This window comes from Poecilia latipinna, unplaced genomic scaffold (genome assembly GCF_001443285.1).
Source record: "Poecilia latipinna isolate Pla-1442-1.1 unplaced genomic scaffold, P_latipinna-1.0 Scaffold1060, whole genome shotgun sequence".
NCBI lineage: Eukaryota > Metazoa > Chordata > Actinopteri > Cyprinodontiformes > Poeciliidae > Poecilia > Poecilia latipinna.
The window spans coordinates 208,192-215,150 of NW_015113676.1; the positions used below are offsets into that span (position 1 = coordinate 208,192).

Below are 6,959 nucleotides of genomic sequence, written 5' to 3' on the forward strand. Positions count from 1 at the left end.
AGTTTTAGAGAGACGAATGCGTGTTCGGTGTTTCATCAACATGAAACTTCGTAACAAAAAGTCTAAATTATAACTTTGAGAAGCACCGATCGCCAATTTTGCAGCTCTCTGTCATGTAGAAATAGATTTTTAGCCAGTTGTGATTTAAGAGCTCCAATTTTTTTCCTTGATAAGATGATCATTGAACTTTTTAGCAACAAGATTCTGGGCTTTTGACACATCTGTAAGTGTCACAAAATATATATATATATATTTTTTACATATTTTCCGTTCAATATAAATAACATTTTTATAGAACTTTAGTAAACCTGTTAGATTGTCAAATGAATCATATTTATTTGATGTAACTATGAAGGAGCATTAATAATCCTTCCTTCAACTGATCATTAACTAGTTAAGTTAAGAACAGAGGCGACATCACACTGTGTGTGTTCGAGAGAGCAGTCGCCGCTAAACAGCTCCGCAATTAAATTAACAGATTTGACTAAAGGTTCAACACAGCTTGGTGACAGAAAAAGCATGTTAGCTAATGAGCATCTGTAGAAAAAAAATTTTTAGGAGTTATTTCTACCTTTCATGCTTCCTCTGACTTTATTCTTGAAAACCTGAGAAATCCTAAATACAGATAACGCTCCAGCCAGATTACTGATTGCAGAAAGTAACGTCCAGTCAGAGAGACGTTACTAGAGTATAAGTTGCATCCACTACTTAGAATTATTGCGGCTGGCAGAGATGAATCTTGGCAGATTGGCAGAAGGAAGTTTTAAGTTATTTTAGACTGACTGTCTTAGCGGCTGACAAATCATTTCATCGTCAGCACACAGGAATAGGAAAACACGGCATCAATGCTTCTTCAACCAATGAATTCGCTTGTCAGGAATGTGAATCTAGACTTGTGTGTGTTGGAAAGCAGCTACGATGCCGGCTAAGGACTCCGTGCCATGTTCTGTGGTAGATAACGGCTCGGCAGAGTGACAGAAAAGACGGTGGGATCGAAGAGAAATGGAGCAGCAGATAACCAGTGGAAGCACAAACGGATAGACGGCAGATGAAACGGGCAGATAAAGCGAGCAACAGGAAATTCATCCACAAACCCCAAAAGCAAAGGGAGCAAAGCAAGAAATTAAACTGATGTCCAACTCTTTGAGGGAACTACAGTGGAAGCAGATAAGGATAAAAAGATTCTGTCAACATCAGTTCGATATACGAGTCTAAAAAAGCTTGAAGATGTCAGAAAGACGTCTAACACTGTGTGCTTGATGCGTGGGTGGAAATATAAGAGAAACAGAGCCAAAAAGAGAAAGCATGAGGGCGGTGACAGGAACAGAGGGTTCAGGCTCTGATAACAGCTACTCTCTGGAGACCCCTCAATTAGACCCCGTATCCTGGCAACCAGGCCAGGCAGAGCCCCTCGCTTATATGTAAAACACAGAGCCGCCGCGGGGACGGAAAGATGCAAAGGGCAATGACAACGCAGGAGAGGGAATTAGCGTAATGAAGAGCTACAATGGTCAAGACGTAATTAGATAAAGTGTTGAATGGAGGAGGTCGGAGAAGGTGTTGTAGCCGTTTTCTCCTCCGGTGGTCTCCTGGGACGGCCCACGTCTGAAGGGAGTCTCCGCTCTGAGTCTCCGCATTGTTTCTTCCCGTCCTGATTTGAATAAGGTGTGGTTCTACATTTGTTTCTCTATAGCCTTTGATGCAGTGAAGAAAAGAGCAAAGAAAAGGCAAAGTAACACAGAATATTCCCCTGTTTCTACAGACGGCTCACAGTGTTTTTAGGCTCTCGGTGTCTGAAAGAGTTGGTGGTTATGTGACAGTTTCGGAAGGCTGCTGAAGCATAGGTCTGACTCATAGTTTCTTAAAATTATCCATCGATTTTGCTGCTGAAGAATAAGTAGAAATTGGATGATTGGGTGGCTCAGTTGGTCGAGGCTGTAGTTCTCAATGCAGTCGTCCTGGGTTCGACTTCCGATCTCAGGCCATTTCCTGCTTCCTGTCTCTCTCCTCCCTACTTCCTGTTTATTCATTGTTCAGCATTGGCCTAGTAGAGTTGAGATCTGGCCTAACAAATCCGTCCACGCCCGTAGACATTGTGTCAGAGCCCAATCTGACCCGACTATTATAAGCCCAAAGTAAACCCAACATATTATTATAATTGGTTTTACTGCTTTTATTTGTAGACCACCATTTATTTAAGCAGTGTGACGTCTCTCATTTTTAGCTTTTGTTTAACATATTACAGCTCCATTTTGTCACTTTTTGTAACCACAGGGTGAGTCAAGTACAACTCTTCTTGGGATGTGTGATTGGTCCAATCTCCACTGAGGGTGGGCCATAAATCTAAACTCTTGCCACCAGAGCCTAAAAAAAAAGTTATAGAAAGAAAGAAGTTCATCATCAGAACATGAAAATAACAGATCTACTTCACTTAATTAAGCATTTAAGTCGGTAAAAATAAAAAATAAAAAGTAGGTTGCTAAGACGTTTATAATCTTGTTCTCTCACTCTCGCAGAAAAAAAATCTCCAAGCCTCGCAGAGCTGTGTTACTGTCAACAGCTGCAGCAGCGCCAGGGGTGTGAGCGCTGATGGAGAGATTTATGCGTTTGGCCACAGTGTGTCCTCACAGGCTGGTGCGGTCCTGGCAGCACGCTGACTCTGTAGGCGCTCTGAGGGAACGCTGAATCATGCATGGCATTGGGTCTTTGTTGTTACGTTTTGTTTATGTTGACAAGCTCATACAGTGTGATGGATAGGGCTGAGAGAGTTTTCCAGTGTAAGTCTATATGAGGTTTAGCCTGACAAATAACAAACTAAGAGGAGCAGAAGATGCAGGATGTTCTCCTGGAAGATCACATTTGATGAACAGAGCACGTTTGTAGTTTGTTATATATCTTAACTTGGGGTGACTTTACATAGAATATTGCTCTAAAGACAGTCTTGAGCCCTATTTCACTGTGAGATTAATCATTTCTAATCTAAGTTGATTGATTTAGAGTTTTACTTAAAAGAGCAACACAAGAATTATTCCCAATGCAGCAAAAATAAAACATTAAAATTGTTACTGCTATCATGTTGTCTGTAGCATTTATTTATGCTTGCTAGGATTTTAATGCATAGATGTAGAATAAACAGCCGTTAAATGTAAAGTTTTTAAGTTCTTGTTGCACCAAATTTCTTTTTGCGGTTCTACTCTTCATAGAGTAACACTTGGAGTTTATACAAGGTGATGCTAGCTGGTTAGCTCAGGTAGCTAGCTTGGAATTGACATCCTCACCAACAAACTGCATGTTATTTTTTAAGCCGTTTCACCTTAGTAAGAGTATTGCCTTTTGACTCCATGCCAGCCTGTGATTTAGGGTCCAGATTAGTGATGCTGCATTTCATTTACCTGGGAAGTCATAATTAGGAACATGGATTTGACATCAGACTCAAGGTAACAACGTTCCAGTTAAAAAGTCAGAATTTCAACATGGCAGCGCCTGTAGATGTTGTCTGCAGCAAAGCAAAGAAAAGTCTATTTATGAGACCAAGCTGCTTCACAAGAGGTAGATTCTGTCCGCATGAATCTAACCTGAAATATTTGATATAGTTCTGTTCATTTTTTCACTGGCATTAGAAATTCTCCTAAACTCAACAAATTCAAACAGTAAATGCTCACATTTCTTTACACTTTTTATATTTCACTCTTCAGCCACTGCCACTGTTTACATAGTCAAGACTGGAAAGCATTGCTTTTGTCCATAGCTGTTTCTTATTTTAGTGCAGTGTGATGAAGGTCATTGTTTTACCATTCAACATTTCTTCTCTGGGCTAATATTACATAATTTGCAGGAGTCCCCTTCAAACGCGGGCCTCTGTGTGAGCTACAGGCCTTCCCGACGGGCCACCCTGTGCTCCTTTCACAGCCCAATTTGTTTGAAACACGAAGCATCACCATGGAGAAACTCTCGCCAGACTACTTGGACAGCAGCGCCAGCTCTCCCCCTCCCCCTGCTGAACGAAGAAGAAGCATTCAAGAGTCTCTGCTTTTCCTTTCGCATGTCTGAGTCAGGCATACAGGCACTCAGAAGCAGAGAGCCGACAGCTAGCAGCCTGCATGCAAAAACAGAGGGACGGGTCTGGTCTGATTTGACTTGTATCCTCACATGGGTACAGCTAACCTTCAGCTATGCCTTAGAAAATGTGTCGGAAGTGAAAACCAAAATATCCTCATTCTGGAAGCGAAGCTCGTTCTCACAAATATAGCTGCAGACGAACACAAAGACGCACTAATAACGCCACCAGCCTTGGATCGGAGGCTTACAGGAGGTGCCAGGAACCGTCTCCCACAGTCGCCCTCTGTTCACTTGGAACAATAAGCCGTTCTGTGCGCGAACTTACTTTGATTCTCCCTCTCTCTCAGCTGACCCAGCAGTCAGGCCATCACGGAAAAGCGGCCTCGACCTGCGGTCCTGTTGAGGCTCGCTTCCAGTCGGTATCTGCTTGAAGATTCCCGTCACGCCCCGCTGACGCGTGTACGTGGAGAACTTCTTCCTTTCCAGCCTCCTTTGTATCAGTGGTGACTTCATCTTCACCATGAAGTCAGCCTCAGTAATGAAGCAGAACATCGGGTGGGGATGATTCTGCCCCACCCAGGCAACCCCCGCTCGCAGAAAACACTGATTTCATGGGTGTGTGTGTTTGTGTGTCGTCTGGATCGTCAGTTTTCTGGGGTAAATTCAGACAGCAGGGAGACTTTGAACCAGATTCTACCTTTTATCCCAGGAAGTCAGCATTTAATTACATCAATTCAATTTTTTTGTTTGTTTGTTTGTCACTTAAACTCACGTTTTTGTTATTTGATTTTTTTTCTCAACATTTCCAGGCAAATTCTTCCCCGGGTTTGTTATGTTTTGAGTCCCCCTTTCTCAAATATTAGTCATCCATTCCGTCTCGGAAAGAAAACTACCAAAGTCAGTCATGTTTGTCTATTTCAGTGGCAGCTTTTTTCGTTCTTTTCTCTGTCTTATCATCCCTCCTTTTGCCCCACTTTTTTTTCTTTTCTCTCTGGTTCATTTCTTATCCAAGATCTCTATGAGAGACCCATGAGAGACGCTACTTTTTTGTATGATTCAGTGTGAATGAAAGCGTAGCAGTTGGATGTGGAAAATGTGATTAAACTCGGTTACTTTGTGCCTTTTGTTTGAGTCGACTGACTGGAATGGAGAAGCACTGATGTGAGTTTTCTGAACCATTTTCAATCTCTTGATTTTTTTTAAAGTCTGTCCTTCTGATACCAATTCTAGCAAACTCTTGATATCACACGATCTGTAAATAAAAGCATTCAAAATATTATTTTCTAGCCCTGCAGCAGTAAGTTGTTATGAAGTAGCTATATCATAACCAGCAGTGTCGTCACTCTTTAATTCAGACAGAGTGAATCCAGGAAGCCAGGCTTTTACTGCTATTTTAAAACAAAGGTAGAATAATTTAGAGCTGAAATTTTACCATCTTTTGCATCTGGATACTGCAGATGTTTTCCCTTCAGATTGTAAACTCCTACCTTAACTCTGCTAACATTTGCAAACCAGGATGATTCATAACAGACACAGGTTGAAAGGTCCGCCTTCCTTTTATCTGATGAACTTGGCTTCATATCAGTTTACCTCTTTCTAATTAAGTTAAAAACATAAAACCTCCAGAACCTGGAGGAATTAAGGTTCTGAGACTGACATTTCTTTTTCCATACCTGATTTTTTTTTTTTTTTTTTTTAGTTTGCCACAGGCACATCAATAGTCAGAGCAAGACGAGCTGAAAGTTTTCTGGTCTGCAGCCGGTGTGAGATCTGGTGTGAGTTTTGATGCATTCAGTGGACAGAAAAGAATACGACTTTTCAGGATTTGAATTCCCTATTACTGATGAAAAGTGATAAAGAGAAAATCGGTCAGCTCTCTGGATGCATTTCCAGTCAGTACAGGCGACTCTGTTAGGATTGATTAAGTTTATTGGTTAACAAAAAGGTTTGTAAGCTGCTGTTTAAAAATAAATTTTACAATCCCACATAATAAAAGTAATTAAATTGCAGAACAGAGCTAATTCTCAGCCTAATTACGACACTTTAAACATTTACATACCCTGTTTAACTGCATGTGGATTACTCCTCTTACTTTTACTTCCCCTCGATTATAGTTTCCCGCTTCCTTATCCTGCCTCCCATGTTTAGTTTTTTTGGGGGGGTTTTTGTCAGTGTAACCTGTTGACATAGCATGATTTCTGAATCTGCAGCCATATGTTATCGTTTTCCGTCTGGCCGGCTGCGGTGAATACGTGAGTCACAGGTCGCTCACATTTTTTACAAAGATGAGGTCAGCACACACCATGGAGAGCTCAGACTGGGAATACATCTCTGATACAGAGCACAAGCAATCCCCTTGTGTGTGAGAGAGAAAGAGAAAGAGTGTGTATGTGTGTGTGTGTGTGTGCCAGACTAATGGTCCATTGTGCTCAGTCAGGGTTTATTTAGCTGGCCGGAGCTGTGGGGCTGTTGGCTTTGGAGTCCAGACGAGGCTCTATTTTTACCTTGGCAGAAAGGGAGCACACTATCCTCTCTGTTGCATGTTCACACAATTTTGCGTTCATTTTGCCTCAGACATGGAGGCTTGCTTGCTCTTACGGACACAAGTCTTAGGAGTGCGGGTTGGCTCAGATAGCAAGAGGTTCATGTCTCAGAGAGGTTTACAGGAGACACCGGCATGCACTTAAAAAAAACACGCAGTTGCTATCTAGAGCCCATCGTGCAAGTGTCTCTTTCTCCAGCTGCTGTCCCCCCGTCAGAGAGAGAGAGAGAGAAAAACCCACCAGTGTGTGAGTTTCTCCTCCTCTCTGTCTGTCCCTGGACTGTGAGAGGCCAGACCCCGAGCAGAGGGTGGAAGGTAGGGAGGGTCCAGCGGGGCCTTACCTTCGCCTTCCCGGTCC

The 6,959-nt window shown here is 42.3% G+C and overlaps 1 long non-coding RNA gene across 1 annotated transcript; it reads right to left on the bottom strand.

Annotated features, from left to right (window-relative positions):
* Window positions 1–2,158: 2,158 nt before the first annotated feature.
* Window positions 2,159–5,699, bottom strand: LOC106959244 (uncharacterized). Its single transcript, XR_001427305.1, has 2 exons — window positions 4,385–5,699; window positions 2,159–2,364 (listed from the first exon to the last, which is right to left on the bottom strand). It is a non-coding gene; the product is annotated as an uncharacterized LOC106959244 (long non-coding RNA).
* Between the last annotated feature and the right edge of the window lie 1,260 nt (window positions 5,700–6,959).